Here is a 16,347-nt window from a genome sequence, read left to right on the forward strand (position 1 = left end):
CATTCCCACGCTGTTTTACTAATGCTTACATGTTTTTATTAAAACCATGCCAACAAAGTATGTAAGTAAAAACACAGAACAGCAGCATGAAAAACAACATGCCCCTGCTGAAAAAGGCAACTAATGAACTTGTAGAAACAATGCACTGCACATGTAACACACACCCTTTATTATATATAATGAAAACGATGTTTATATTTATTTTAAAAATATGTTCCCATGTTTATTTTTGCATTCATGAAATATAACTTCACGTTCCATTATACTTTCTGAAACTTGTGAACAGCATCTAATGAAAAAAGTGTTATTTTATCATAATGTACATATGCAATGGGTCAAAATAAAATATATACACATTTTCCACACACTTCTACATACATAGTCATTTTTTCATTTACCAGGTGGTTGCAAGTGGGTCACCGCAATATGTCACATGCGCTGTGCATCATTTGTTTCCATGTATGTTGACTGCATTGCATACCTGAATGACAGGGCCCAGCTGTCGCCACCATGTAAACATGTCAGCCAGTAAATGTCAGTGTTCTGCTTTTCTCCAAGTGTACCGCAGGATGCGTTATGAGAAACAGAAGCTGCATGCACAGGTCGCACACCTAAACGCCTACACTCTTTTGCATGGCCTAGTATATGTGCATCTGGCTCAGTGACGATGCATGAGTGAGTCCACATTTCATCCATGTAGCACTGAAATGTACTGCATGCAGCGTGAATGCAGCACTTCCGGAACATGTGCGGATGGCGGGATCTAACATTGGAGTTAGCTAAATCTTCACTATGGCATTGTGTAACTTCAGTTTTTCGACTGTGTCTTTCTCACCAACTGTGGATAGCGACCAGAAACGTGTGTAACCTTATAAAGGAGATACATGCCAGTCCATGTGCCCATTGGTTGGCTGATGTCATTGAAGATGGCTGGAACATTGGGGCGGAAGGGGCTCCTTTCACCAGCTTTAAGGATCCTCTGGTCTGTGCAGTAAGAGCACGAGGGTCAGGGGCATGAATGCACTGCATAGGAGGATACCAACGCATCTACCAGAGGCACGCAGGAGAAAGGTGCAACACAGGCATCGAAAACACTGTCAACCCCACTGGCGCCAGTGCACCCTGCCAAGAGCAACAGCCCCACTGCCCCTGGTGAGGTATGCAGTCATTGAATGGTCAAGCAGTTGGGAGTTGAGGTGTGAATACAGGGAACGTTTGTGAGTGGTATGTGCTGGCATATACACATCCCTTCGTACATGGGTGTCTCAGGCAGATGACTGTCTGAAAGAATCACCTGGCACTTATTCTTTCATCATTGACACCCACAACTGAATAACCAATCTATCTTTCTAGCTGCATGCATGCTCATCTGAAGAAGCTGTTGACCAGCTGCTACCTCACTTGTGCTGTATTTGCAATGTGCTCCCCGGGGTCGGTGGTCTGACACGTGGCTGGTGTTGGAGGTCATGCACGATGTCCCTGGGCACTATGATGTGGTGCAGTACGCAACAGGCCTGGACGATGTTGCATACAATGTGTTGCCCATACAAGAGTACACCCCACAAGTGGTCAAGGCATTTGAATCGGGACTCCACGATGCCTATGGCCTGCTCAATGATGGCTATGGTGACCCTGTGGTCTGTGTTGTACCTTTGCTCTTGCATACTTGAGGGCCGCCTGTAAGGTGTCAGTTAGTAGGTGATCAATAGGTAACCAGAATCACCTTTGAATGAGGGACATGATAGGTGTTAATATGCTTTGGGTGATCTTTCATGTCACTTTGGAAATGTTAGTAAACTGGCTTTGTGTGGACCTTGTGATGTTGTCTCCACTCTGTTGTAGCTATGTGTGCTTGTGCCGATGTGCCAGTGTGTCTGCTTGTGTCTGCAAGTATGCAGGGTGTGCTTTCAGATAGACATCCATGAACAGGCTATGGGAATTGCATACCAATTGGGCATTCATGCCAGCAATGCTGTTTGCAGTATACATACACAGCAGCCTGTGGGGGTAATAGTGCAACAAGGGTGGAGTTAATGGGACCAAGCACCCATGGGTATCGCTACGCCACGTAGAAGTGGCGTGCCCCCTCTTTGTATTCCTCCTGGGTTCGGGACATGTGGATATGCAGTGAACTGTGTGATGTAATGTATGCCAGTACCTGTTGCTGGACGTGTGGCTCGGTGGCCTGGGATATAACTGCTGTGTTGCCACTGGTCCTCTGGAAAGATTCAGTGGTGAAGCAATGCAGGGCCTTCCAAGAGCTTCACTTGTGCTCCGAAGGCATGTGAACGTGCAGTCATAGTCTGCAAGTTGCTCTTCCACTCCTGCAGTATGTCCATGATGACGTGCAAAGGGAAGCTATATCATAGCAACACCTTGGTGCCGGGCATGCTGAGGAGGGAGATCCTGGTGCAGGAGACCCATTCCCTACATTTCCTCTTCGACAGTGGGGTGGCAGCAGCAGCTGCAATGGCATCGTTGTGTTTCTGGGTGAGGAGCCATTGCAAAGATACTTTACGTGGGATGGAATGTGTGAAGTGCAGTGTGCCCTTATATAGCACGCATGCCGGATGGAAGTGCGTGCAGGTGGCAGGGTCGATGTTTGGGATATTTGCCTCCTAGATGTGTTGGTTGTTCTGCATCTGTGGGTGTATTTGGTTAAGTGGGGTTCTGTGTATGTTTGGTTGGGGAGGTTTCCAAAGTCTGGATTTGTGTGTTCGTTCTACATGTGGTGGAAGGGATTATACAGGCGCACACCTGATTATTGTATAAGAGTAACTTTTTTTAAGGCAATAGTGAGGTGCAGGGGAGTGTGTAGCAACCCTGACACTAGGTTGCAGTTATCCAAAACAGAGGAAAACATTGTCCACTCTCTGCAGAACACTCAAATCCCCTGCACACTTTGAGTCTTTGTCAAAAACAAACAATGCTTAGTACAAAATAATCTAAGTTTGCTGGGTAATTTAAGGATGAGGAGTGTCCACATAGGTCATTCGTACACAAATAATTTTACAGATTCACTTGTAAGTGTTTTAATCAATAATCAAAGGCTGCCATATAAAATATAATAATACATTATTTACAATATTTCAATCATATTCTCCATAACACATATTTCCATGTATTTCATTTTCCAAAATAATAACAATGAGCTCTACGCGTTTCGGGATAGAGATCCCTTTGCCAGGAGCAATATTTCATATCATTTTCATAATTTGTATTCCTTTTCTGAGTTCAATCTTCAAAATCTGCATAACATGGTGTGAGAAAACAATAAACAAAGTGCATATTAGCTACACTCCATTTACTGATGGCTCTTTACATTGAATATTACCTGGTATACTAATTTCATACCTCTCATGAGTGACACCGGGACAAGGCTCTGTGGACATGTGACTGAGGCTTCTTAGGTTAAGGGTGGAGGGCAGTATAGCCTGTCTCCCAAGAAATCTTGTCCTAAAAGTGAAAGGTTAAAAAATAAGTAAAAAGTGTTCTCTAACTATCACTTAAAAAAGCAGGCGGTTATGGATGCTTGAAAAATGGAAGTGAATATATCCCTACCTGAAATCCAGGTGGTATGTTCAAAGAGTTTTACGATTCGCTGGGAAATCCCTCACGTAATCAGCATTCTAGAAGCGAAGCACCAAAAAATGGCTGCTGTTGTGTGGACAGGTCCGGTGGATCGTTCCGAATCGGTTCTATCTGAATGCATTAAGGAATAATGAGTCAGGCACTCCAAAGCGCATTCCTAAATTTATTACAACTACAGTGTTTAAGACATGTTTACCTCAACAGTAGCAATCTCGCGAGGGAATCAGACTTGTGGGTGCAAGAAATCACGCGGTCAGCAGCGCTTTGTCCTATCTCGGGCTGTATCTGGTCGAGGATGCTTAAAAAGGTGTGAGGAACGCGCCTGCGCGTCCACACAGTGACGTCACATGTAAACAAACGACATCACTGCGCTGCAGCAACGCGCATCATTCCAAACGCATAACATCATTGCCTCACAATTCAGGGATGATTGTAAGTATGGCAATAAGGGAGAGAGTCCAGAGGGCACCCATGTTCACAGTCTCTGTCCTAGATGGTAACAGTTGCATTACATATATCGAGAATACAGGTAGACTGGGTGTCAATTCATACGTTTGCTCATTCTTTGTAAACAGATGTGGGTGAGAAAGCAGTTTAGCATCAAGCGGATATAGATATGTGACTGTATACAGAGGTGGGGTGTCTGTATGGCTCCCATATTCACATTCTGTATGTTCGAGAGTTGTCATTCCATTGCCTCCATTAAAGATTTAAACAAAACCAGGCACAATTCATGAATTGATCACTCTTTACAAACAAGTATTGATGCAATATTTCATAAAATCCACCTGGAAATTAGTGAATAACTGCTCTAGAGATGTATATTATGGATGAATCCAGGTGGGAGTGACATGTGAACTATCAACTACTTCCCTAGATAGAGAGACACAACTTGTATAATATTTCTGACTGGTCGTGGATCCCACAAGCTCTCATGATACCAAATGTGCGCCCTTCGTAAAGTAAAAATACACAAGCTCCTGCATGTGACCTGCTGGAATACTAGAGGGTTTAATTATTTAATGCATATTATTCTTATGCAGGAGACTTGACTCTGCTCATCCCTGATAGTGGACGGCTATGAGAAAGATGTGATAGAGGCTAGTAAAGGCCCTGTGTGCCGCCTCAGTGGTTGGTTGCAGATAAAAGTTAAGAATGCTCTAAGCTGTCGAAGGATAATACTGTCTTATAAGTCATCTAATGTAACGGAGATACAGATCTTTAATGAAGAGGGTCCCGATATGCTCATTATTAATGTATGCAACATATATTGGGAATTGTTGATGATCTACTGTTATATTATGGTTGCAGTTATCCTGAATGCCTTGTAATATTTCGAGGGGATTTGAATGTTCACTATTGTATTATGCATGAGGATGTGAAGGCAAGTCCATGATGCGCACAAGCCAGAATGAATACAACCCTCTAGGGAAAGAAGCCAAGGGATAGCTTGCAAGGATAACAGGGGTATAATCATACAGAATACAAAATATCAGCAAAGGACTCTCGAGAACGTTCTGACTCCAGAAAGATTGTTAGTGCCTTTTTTTGAAGCCACAGCATCGCGGATGTCATCACATATAGGGTATAAACTCACAGAGAGGATTGATAAGACATTATATACGATCCTGCTCCATAGGGGATGCCAGGCTACAATTGCTTCGTCTCTCAACCGTCTGTCGATTCCCACGTGGATCAGCTGGGCTCATCTCTCCATGGAGTGAAGTTCAGGTCTCTCATAAATTACATTGTGAAAACTATGCTAATATGCTAAGCCTACTACTCCATCACTGTGACATGCACCTGGGAGGCTCAGGGACTGCTGCCAGGGGGAAGGGAGGAAGAAATACAGTCATACTGACCCACACAGTCTAAGCTTTGTTGATACCGCTCCTCTCGCACTCAAGACTTCCACCCTCATTTTGATCTTTAATTTATCCCTCCCTGTACCTTGTGTTACAAAGGATGTATTTCATACTGAGGGGTGAAACAGTCGCACATGCTTAGATCTTTTATGGTCACTTGGCTTATGCGAGGGGCTGAAGGGTGACTCGCTATCATGGAATGCAGGGTTGTGGGGGACTGGACCGTGGTGTGTGCTCTGGCTCTGGGTTGGTTGGGTAGAGATTAGAGGCCTGCTGGCAACTTGGTTGGGATGAATGGGCACGACGAAGAGCCTGGTGTTGTCTCACGGCCTTGCATGGTGCATTTCTCCAAATTATTGTCTTTGCAAAAGTGAAGGGACAAGGGGGACGTGAGCTTCCATGAGAACTGGTGGTGTGAACTCATTCTGCCTTAATGATCTGGGTCTAGTTCAAATCCTTCCATGGAGCTATACTGGTGCAGTGTGGCCATGCAAGCCTACGCTTCTGCCATAATTACAAAATGGCGTTCGCCTTCTAAGGTTATGTATCTATTCTTCGTGCCATATTATATCTGTGCCAAGTTTCATAGTGCGGTCTTCTCTCCCCTTGTAAACTACGCGATTTCATGAGGGATTCGCCTCACCTGAAAGAGCCTAAGGTGGTGGAAAAGACTAATTCTCATCCCAACAGATGATAGCCTCAATATTGTTAAGAATGGTGTTGATTTGAATGACAATGGGGGTCATTACAAGGTTGGAGGTAGCCATGCCACTATTTATGGCATGGCTACTCCCATACCGGGTCTGGGTTCCCTGAATGGGGAAATACCGGGCCGTTCCAACCTTGGAGGACCCAGTATTTCCCCATTCAGGGAACACATCCCCATTCCCATTCGAGCCCCCATAGGTCTCAATGGGAATGGGGACCATGCTAACAACAGGCCTGTTAATAACGAGCCCATTGTCAGCATGCTGGTCTTTTAGCAGGGCCCACTAAGGGCGCCTGGTAAAACGAGGCGCCCTTACCGGGACCCGCTAACGGACCTCGTAATGCGGCAGTAAGGGGTTGATGGCTCCGGCACCTTTACCGGCACCGTTAACCCCTTACCGCCAACCTTGTAATGGCACCCAATGTCTCACAGAGGGGTGACGACCAGGGCAATGTAGTGAATAACTTTATGAGTAGCTGAGGGCACACCATTACTAATTATTCTGCTAAAGGTAGAACTGCAACTTACCCTACATGGCAGTTGGGAGGAAGGCAGTCAGTCATTTACTCTTTGTTTGTCCTCTTGGCTAGTTGGGATAGAGTAAGTCAAATGCAAGCGATACAGGCTGACTGCAGTGACCATAATGTATTGAAGCTATCTATGATCACAGACTGCTTAAAACACATTAGAATGATGAAGGGCGTGCTCTCTACAAATGTGTAGAGGGCAATCGAATTATGCGATTAAATAATAATATCAGAGCATTAAACAGGGGACTAAGCGAAGACCCTCCTGGTGTACCGGTGAATATGGAGGCAGCTGATAGATAGATGGTGATTGCTATGAATAGGTGGACTAAGCCTGTGGCCACTAAGCATTACAAATCCAGATGTAGTTATTTTGACAGTCTAATTGCGAACAAAAAAAGAGAATTAAGACGTACAATTTGTACAATTATTTTAAAAAACAAGTATACGACTGTAAGCCAGAAAGGAACTTGGACATGTAGATTTAGGAGCAAGTATAAAAACTAGATGAGAGAACATAGTGCCTCAGGGAGCACTAAAGAGTGGCAGAATATGTTCTGGGTGTTAGCTACGAGGGATGCAAACAAATGGTGGTCATTGGTGAATCAGAATAATAGTAGAGCCGATATTGCATTGATTAATAATGTGGCTTGCCTAAAGTGGGTGGAGCATGCAAGAGATTATTGTGTTCCCCCGGCTTTGTGGAATGAATGCCATTGACATAGATGACGTGGAGGTCCTGACCAGAGGTTTAAACAATGTAGGGGTGCCAGGGCTGGGCAGGCCAACTAACTTAGCCGCTAAGGACTACCCTACCACTTTGGCACACAGGTATAATAAAATGCAATATGTTTCCTCAGTCTTGGAAACATTCTCTGCTGATCCCCATGTTTAAAAAGGGCAAATAGACTGATTCATCAAATGATTGTTTCAAATCAATGTTGGATGTATCCAGCCAGATTTCTGCGATATTATTCCATATGGAGTTGGCACCCTGGGCAAACATACAATCGATTTTACCTATAACTCAAGTGGGGTTGCGTGCTGGGTGCTCTACGTTGCATAAGGTATTGCTCTTGCGCACACTCATATCCAGAGCAAAGATAACGAGGAGCCTGAAGAATGACATCATCTTCATAGACTTTAGCAATGCTTTCGACTTCATGAACAGGATGAAGCTCTGAATTATGTTGGAAAAGTGGGGTAGCATAGGTGACTGCTGAACATGCTCCAGCAATTCCATTGTTGATACCAAGGTGCAGATCCGTTTAGATGGCTTGGGCACATTCACACACTTAATCCCCACCAATAGAGGTTTGAAAAAGGGGTGCGTTTTAGAACCTCTGTTACTCAACCACTATTTGGTGGACCTTCCTGGAACATTTTGCAAGAGTAGAATTTTCACCCCTAAATGGGGTTGTCTCCATGTTCCTATTCTTACTTACGCAGATGATATAATTCTGCTTGACAATACCGAAGTAGGTATAACACATTCTACGCGTACGCTAGTCAAATATGCCAACGTGAATTACTTGAAAATGAACTATTGTTCTAAAAAACGCCTGATGACATTCAATGGCAAGAGGAAAGGTGGCCAGATTAGCATTAAAATAGGAACACATTTGGTGGATGGAACAGTCGAGTGCGTATATTTGGGGACTATTATCTCTATTAAAACAACGAGACCGCATGTGTGATGAATCCTGTGGAGTCATCACTGGTCCCCACCTAGAGATCTCCTCCCATGTGGCCTGGGCATGGCAGCAGCTATCTGATCCTCACCCTGGGGGTGGTATTATGAGGATCACATGGGAGGAGGTGGCTGTCGGGAGAGGTTGTGACCCCATCAGGAGAGATGTGGTATTCTTCCCTTTACAGAGAAGAACACCTCATAATTCCAAAATTCTTGATGGCTTGTTGTCACTATACAAGTCCCTCTTATAGTATAACCCAAAAACCCTTTCCTGTAAAAGACTCTAAACAGAATACCATGCATGCCTCACATCCACATAACATACACCTAACATCTGCTGTCTCTGATCTTGTTTAGGATTTGTATCTAAACCAAAAACATCACTTTACAAATCCCACAAATCCTATGGACTCCAAATCCCATAAAGCCTCAATTACTGAGACGAGGAAGAGAAAAAAGGAGTTAATGTAGATGGAAAGAAACACCAAGCTGAACGTGCAGACTAGTTGTTGCAATGGGGCCTGAGTAAGTGGGACATTTAAAAATGGCATATTCATTCAAACAGGAGTCCGAGATGAGAGAAGCAGAACGGGAAAAGCAGGAAGCCGAACCGAGGGAGAAGGCAGCAGCACAGGAATGGACCTGATGGAAAAGGCAGGCATTCCCAGACTGCCGCTGGCAAACATTACTTACCAGCATGGTGCAAGGTCAAAGGAGACACCGCAGGCACCATGGGAGAACTGCTGTGGAGCCAGCAGCAGCAGCAAATCTACCAGGGTAGTTGTCATCCCGAGAAGCAGCAGTCTTACCGGCGGGTTGAACGCTTAGCTGGCAGGAGAGCTGGAAGAAGGTCTGCAGAACTGGAAACACACCATCCCAGAGGAGAAGCTTCATCGCAGCAATGTGCCATGGGTCGGATATGCTCCCAGACAACAGGGAGTCTGCCCAGAGATGTTGGGGATCCAGGGGCGTACTGACAGGCATGTGAGCAATTGAGAACTTGTTGTTAGGCAGAATTATATGCAGTACACTTTGGGAACACCAATCACAATTAAGACTACAAGTGACAGTACAAATTCACCTTTGGTGCAAGCCTGTATTACACAGTAAAACTGGTAGCGTTGGCTGAGCAGGCAGACCTATCTCAAGAGTAAAGTGAGCAGTATCAGTAGTCACACAAAGGACAACAATTACTATGATTCAAATAAATACAAACTCAAGGTTTCTGAGTAAAAGAATATACATGTACGTACATATCAGTTGTATAACATTTCAATAAAGTAAGGCAGTTTAAAAATCACACTCTTAATACTCCACACCACTACCAATAGGTGCCAGACAAGTTAAGCTCACAAATGAAGTGGGAGCAAAATGGCACTCCAGAAATTTAAAAGGGAGGGAAAGACAATGTTAGGCAGAAATTGAACAGCACCAACAGGTAAGTAAGCAGGGCAATCTAGAAAGAGGAACTACAGTGATGGAATCAACTCAAAAGGCTTAGGGCCAAAGCCAATAGGACAAAAGTCTTTTGCTCAAGATCACACAGCTCAGGGTAGTTTGTGGTTAAGTCTTTTTTTCCCAAGAGTTCAGGAGGAAGTCGGTCGGCAGAAATGTTAGTTTAAAGAGTAGAGAAGGACAAGCCCTCAGATTGGAGAATGATTTCACACACTTTCACCGCGGCTGAACGAAACGCACAACCAGATTTGCACAGTACCTTTGGATGGAGAAGAAGCTGTGGACGTTCCTGGCAGTTCCTGCAGGCTCACGGTTCCTGAAGCGACCGTCGGACTGACATGAAGTAGGAAGACTGGAGGGTCCTGCACTGCCCAGGGGAGAAACCAGCAGCAGAGCAAAGCAACAAATAAAAGGTGCACTCCTTAAAACCCAAGCAGGGTCCGACCTTCCTGGCTATCCGGCCCACTGTAGCTCTGTACAGCAAATTCGACCAGAGGAGGGAGTCCTGGCTTGCAGTTTGGGCGAACTGGTTGGTCCCACCAGCTCAGGAGTTCGAGGTTTCGGACCTGCAGCGGGGCTTCACCGGGCAGTTTAGTCGTGGTAGGGGTCCTCTTCCATCAGCTCCTCATTGGTTCTTTCCTTCCAGTGGTGGCTCTGCCTTTCCAGACCTAGAGACCTGCTTTTTATGCAGTTTTCCCCCATTCACACAGCCTGGCTGTCAATCGCACAGCAGGGAGGCTATCCCCCGGGACAGTCACCACAGCCAATCAGTTCAGAGTGCGACATGGGTCTCCAAGGAGACCCTGTGCAGGGAGTCCTAAACCCCTCCCTCACATCCTGTCACCCCCAGACATACAGGCGCCTAAGGAGGCTTCTGCGTAGAAGCCTGCGAAAAGACGGTGAATAAAGGAACCAAACCTGGTTTGGCGCGCAGAGTAAAACTCAAGAAAGACATTTGCAACAAGAAATGGCAAATAAACCCAGCCGGAACTGAAATAAAACATATGTGGTCTAGCACGTTTAAGTTCGAGACTACCAAGATAGCCTAATTTAAGATAACCGTGGTAGGAAAAATAGGGTTATTACCACTGCCATCAGCCAAGTCTTGATGAAAAGGGAGAGAAACAATGCTCCAAGAAAAACAGGCAAAAAGGGATAAGTATTAACCATTTCCAGTACTCTATGTAAGATAGGGTGTACTGGGTCTGTGGTTTTACAGAGGCTAATAAAGTTAATGGCAACTTTATATGTTCTGGGAGACAGTAGTCAGTCCCAGAAAATGGAGTCTGAGTTGGGAAGTCTAAAAGACAACCCTGTGTCACTGCACTGAAGGTGCTGTGTAACACACCAAAAAAAGATGATGCCTGTGGAGTAGGTGAGGCTCCACAGTCTATGAACACAAAAATGTAAAACAAACACAGCAAAACACATGTAAGAGTGGGAGAAATGCTCACACTCTTACCAGGTGAACAAAAATAAATCCCAGAAATCCAGCAAAGCTGCTGAGGTTCACTCTCCTCTTCCTCTTGAGCTAGAAGCAAAGCTCCCACTTCTGGTCTTAAGACATATGCCTTCAAACGGTTGGTGTGAAAGAGTCTGGGAGTTTCCTTAGGTCTGCCTAAGTCCACCAAATAGTTCACCTCACCAAGTTTGCCCACAACCTTGAAGGGTCCTATCTATTTGCCCTGCAAGGCCCTCTGCTTTTTTGGCACCATAACTAACACAAGCTGGTCTTGAGTAAACTCAACCATGTTGGCCTTCTGGTCATGCCAATGTTTGACCAGAGCCTGACCTGCTTTTAAGTTATCACTAGCTTCTGCCATCATGTGTGACATTTTCCTCTGGAGACCTATCACATAGTCAGTCACTCTGACCGGCTTGGGGGAAGGAGCACTCTCCAACCCCTGCTTAATCAGGGCCAATGGACCTCTGACTGGATGGCCATAGAGAAGTTCAAAGGGACTGTAACCAACTCCCTCCTGAGGGACTTCCCTATAAGCAAATAGAAGGCATGGCAGTAGAAGGACCCACTTTTTTTAAGGGGTTCCTCTAAAGCACCTATCATGCTCTTCATAGTACGATTAAACCTCTCTAGCAGTCCATTTGTCTGTGGATTTGTATTTGTATTTGTTTTATTTGTAACGCGCACCGTCAGGCCCGGAGGCATCAGGGCGCAACTTGGACAGGGTTACATAAAGAGCATAGATACATACAAACTTTTGATACAAGATGAGTATATGTACAAAATATTCAGAGCATACAGCAATATACATAATTTACAGAATATGGATTAGAGCAGACATTATACTGGGGCAGTGCTCCCAGGAACATATGAGATCCGAATTTCAAGGCTGATTGAAGAGCCAGGATTTTGTTTTGGACTTGAAGGCACTAACGCAGTCTTCGGATCTGATGGTGAGGGGGAGGGCATTCCAGAGCCTGGAAGCTAGGACGGGGAAGCTTGAGCCATCCGCTTTTTGCAGTTTGACCTAGGGATAGTTAAACAGTGGGTCTGGGCGGTTCTTTGAGGACAGGTGGGCGCGTGGCGGGAAATCCGGCTGCAGAGATACAGGGGGGCTTGGTTGGCTAGGCATTTGTGTGTAAGGCCTAGGGATTTCAGTGAAATTCTCTGTTTGACAGGTAGCCAGTGTAGATTGGATCTAGATTCAGAGATGTGGTGGTTTCGCAGGATGTTTAGGGCCGCTCTAATAGCGTTGTTCTGGGAAATTTGTAATTTGTTCAGATTCTCTTGGCTGGTTCCTATGTAGAGGGCGCTGCCATAGTCGATTTTGGACATGATAAGGGTTCTGGCCAATGTGACCGAGTTTGGGGTGGTCAGAAATGGCCTGCAGGCTGCAATAAGTTTGCAGGTGTATGCTGAGGCAGATCTGACTGCATTTGTTTGTCGGGATAGGGATAAAGTGGCGTCAAGGTAGAAGCCTAAGGTTTTAGTGTCTTTCGAAACTTGGATGGTGTTGCCATCGATGATAAACGACTGGTAGGACGGCTCAAATTTACTAAGGCGTTGCGTAGTGCCCAGGATGAGGAGCTCAGTCTTGTCATCGTTGAGGCATAACTGGTGTTGTGCCATCCAAGCTTAGATGACCAAGTAGAAGTCATTCAGGGCCTTAGTGTCAGCTAAGTAGTCTCCAGTGATGGGAATGAGTATCTGGGTGTCGTCGGCGTAATTTGTATAGGAGACACCCAGATAGTCAAGTACATCAAAGAGCGGTTTTGTAAAAACATCATAGAGTGTTAGTGACGCGCAGGAGCCCTGGGGTAAGCCACAGTGAATAGGGGAAGGATCTGCTGCTGCGGATTGAGAAAAGACCCTCATAGATCTATTACTCAAGAATGATTTGATCCAGGACATAGCTGATGGAGAGAAATGGGCGGCAGAGTGGAGATGCTTGCATAAGATTTGGTGATTGACCAAATTGAATGCCGCAGAGAGGTCGAGTAGAAGTAACAAGGCTAGTTTACCCTTGTCCTTTGAAACTTCAATTTGAGTTTTTAAGTCTAGTAGAGCTGTCTCTGTTCCGTGTCTGGGGCGGAAACCAGATTGTCTAAGACCTAGGAGATTATTAGCTTCCAAGTTCTCTTGGATTTGCAGGTATGCTGCACGGTCTAGAATTTTTACCAGGAACGGGACAGTAGTTATGTGTCGGTAGTTGGTGTGTATGCTTGGGTCTATGGAGGGTTTTTTGAGCAGGGGGTTCACCAATTCATCCTGAAGTTTGTCTGGGACAGTTACTGTTATAAAGGAGGCGTTGATGAAGGATGTGATAAATGGGGCCAAATCATGGGCAGATGCCTTAATGATGGGGGCAGGGCAGGCTGGTAGGCTGTAGAGAACTTGTAAGTGACACCACAGTTTTTCCACATGGCTTGCATGCAGTGGGACATAAAATTGGATCCCCTGTCGGATATCACTTCCTTAGGAAACCCTACTCTGGTAAAAATACCAAGTAGAGCCTTCGCCACAGCCTGAGCCGTAACAGTTCTCATATGTATGGCTTCTGGGTATCTTGTAGCATGGTCTACTACAACCAGGATAAACCTATTCCCTGAAGATATGGGAGGGTCAAGGGCACCAACAATTTCGATGCCCACTCTCTCAAAATGAACTCCCACCACTGGGAGAGGCACCAGGGGTGCCACATTCTTGGCTCCACTCTTGCCAGATGTTTGGCAAGTGTGACAGTTCCTACATAATTTGTCAATTTCTGAACCCATCTCAGGCCAGTAGAAGTATAAGGAGAGCCTTTCCTTGGTCTTTTTGAAACTCAAGTGACCAGCCAAAGGTATCTCATGGGCCAACTGTAGGAACTGGAGTCTGTTGGCAAGGGACACTACAATTCTTTTGCAGTTTCCAGGGATAGACTCAGTCGGTTCACTGTAGAAGAGGCCATCGTTCCAGCTTAACCTATGCTTGCCAACTTCTTGCCCATCAAGTTGGTTAGCAGCCTGTTGTTGAAGACCCTCGAGAGTGTGACACTCTCTATGTCCACTGCTGAAGTCTGCCCTGTTGGGTCCACCTTCTGCCAGTAAAGACTGCAGTTCAAGATGGTCAACAGGGTCAAGATCTCCAACTAAAACAGTGTCTTCTTCCAGATCTGATTCTTCAGAAACTGGCTCAACCACACAAGGTTGCACCTCAGACTCTGCCTCAGCAGGTGGACGAGTTACAGGTGTGACCTTGGACAATCTTGGGGATGTCCTGGTTGATAGCACAGGGGTGCTGTCTGACATTTTCCTTGAGGTCTTGGGTTTCCCCTTTGCCTCATTCTTTCTAGAAATAGCAGTGAACAACTCCTGTGGAGTGGGAGTGATAACTTCCTCTAACTTCTCTGGAGAGCCTGCCAAGGTCCTCTCTCTTGCAGGCCTAGTGAGCTCCTGTCTCCTTTTACTGGGAGGCCTGGGGGTGCTTGACACAACTCCAAGAGTTTTTTTTCAGGTCATTACCCTACAGGACTCTTCCAGGCACATCACTCTGCACACTAACAGGTATTTTGACAGTATTATCATTACACTGGATGAGAGTTGGTAACTGGGGAAGCATTTGCACAGGTCATCCAGCTAACTTGGTGAGGCATTTGGGTGCATTAGCAACATCCTCCACCTTGAAAAAGGATTCATCCACCACAGTTATGCTGGCTCCAGTGTCTCTGATGGCAGGCGTCTCCTGGTCATTCACAAGAACACTATATTCACGCCTTGAAACACTTGTGTATAGGCGCGTTACAAATGCCATATATCATATCATATCATATCATAATCTTTATAATACTCTTTAGTATTATCTGGTATGGAATTATAGACATCTAAATTCTGTTGTTCGCACAAGCCCAGGGACACTAAAGAAACACTAGCTAAGACTCTCATGGGTTCATCAGCCAGTAGGTGAAGTTTCCACTTGCCATAGGTACTCCTTCCTCTGTGGAGAAGGCTAAGGAGACAGTGTGGATCCCTGAAGGTTTACCCTTACATCTGGGATCCCCTTTCACATGGTCAGTTGACCCACAAACATAACATTTCCCAAATGTTTTCGATGAATGGGGGTTTGTTCTGACCTCCATCTGATTTGGGTCCGGATGGTACACTAGCTTGATTTGGTTTCCCTTGTGGTTTACCCTTATGTTGCTGTTTGTGGCCCTCTTTTGGATTGGAGGTATTAGAATTCTCCTTGTTATCTTTCTTTGGCTGCTTTCCCTCATCCTTCTTCTGAGTTTCCCCAGAATCCTTGTGAGTAACCCTGTTGGCAACCCACAAGTCAGCAGCCTTAGCTAATTTCTTGGGATCTATCTCCTTAGAATCAGCCAAGTGCTGTCTGAGCTCAGGAGAGAAGGCATCATAAATTGACTCCAACATAACAAGATTTCTCATACCTTCAAAAGTGTTTACTCTGTAACCCTTAACCCAACCATCTACGTTTTTCAAACATTCACATACCCAGGTAGCCCAAGGGGTACCATCATGCTTTTTGAGGGTCCTAAACCTCTTAAGGTACTGGGAAGGGGTCTTCCCAAATCTAGCAATTAAAGCTAGCTTCACACACTCATAGTCCATCCTATCCACCTCCCCCAACTCCATCACAACATCAGAAGCAATAGTGGGTAGCCTAGAGAAGAGCCAGAGAAGCAACTGATTCCCAGTAAGACCTTGAATCCCATGGTTATATTCAAACCTTGCCAACCAATCCAAAATATCAAGCTTAACCTCATACATACCCACAATTTCTTTAGGCATATGGGGTCTCTTAGGACTGGAAGACCTAGAAGACTCTGGGAGAGAAGCATTTTCAAGAGATAACCTTTTCATTTCTAGTTCATGATTCAACTCCATTTCTCTGAGTTTAAGTTCTTGGTGTTTCTGTTCAGTTTGAGCATTTAAACGTTTGAATTCCAATTCAAGCCTCCTCTTTTCTAGAGCAATGAATTGAGGACTGAGTTATGGACCTGATGGGGTCCCAGTGGAGAAAGGTTGAGGTTGCTGAGCAGGCAAGGG

The 16,347-nt window shown here is 45.2% G+C and overlaps 1 long non-coding RNA gene across 1 annotated transcript; it reads right to left on the reverse strand.

Moving 5' to 3' along the window:
- Positions 1 to 2,968: 2,968 nt before the first annotated feature.
- LOC138522306 (uncharacterized) lies at positions 2,969 to 3,697 on the reverse strand. The gene is made up of 3 exons (XR_011283307.1): positions 3,562 to 3,697; positions 3,355 to 3,456; positions 2,969 to 3,248 (listed from the first exon to the last, which is right to left on the reverse strand). It is a non-coding gene; the product is annotated as an uncharacterized lncRNA (long non-coding RNA).
- Between the last annotated feature and the right edge of the window lie 12,650 nt (positions 3,698 to 16,347).

The sequence above is a fragment of the Ambystoma mexicanum genome, chromosome 1q (genome assembly GCF_040938575.1).
Source record: "Ambystoma mexicanum isolate Mex_15411 chromosome 1q, UKY_AmexF1_1, whole genome shotgun sequence".
Lineage (NCBI taxonomy): Eukaryota > Metazoa > Chordata > Amphibia > Caudata > Ambystomatidae > Ambystoma > Ambystoma mexicanum.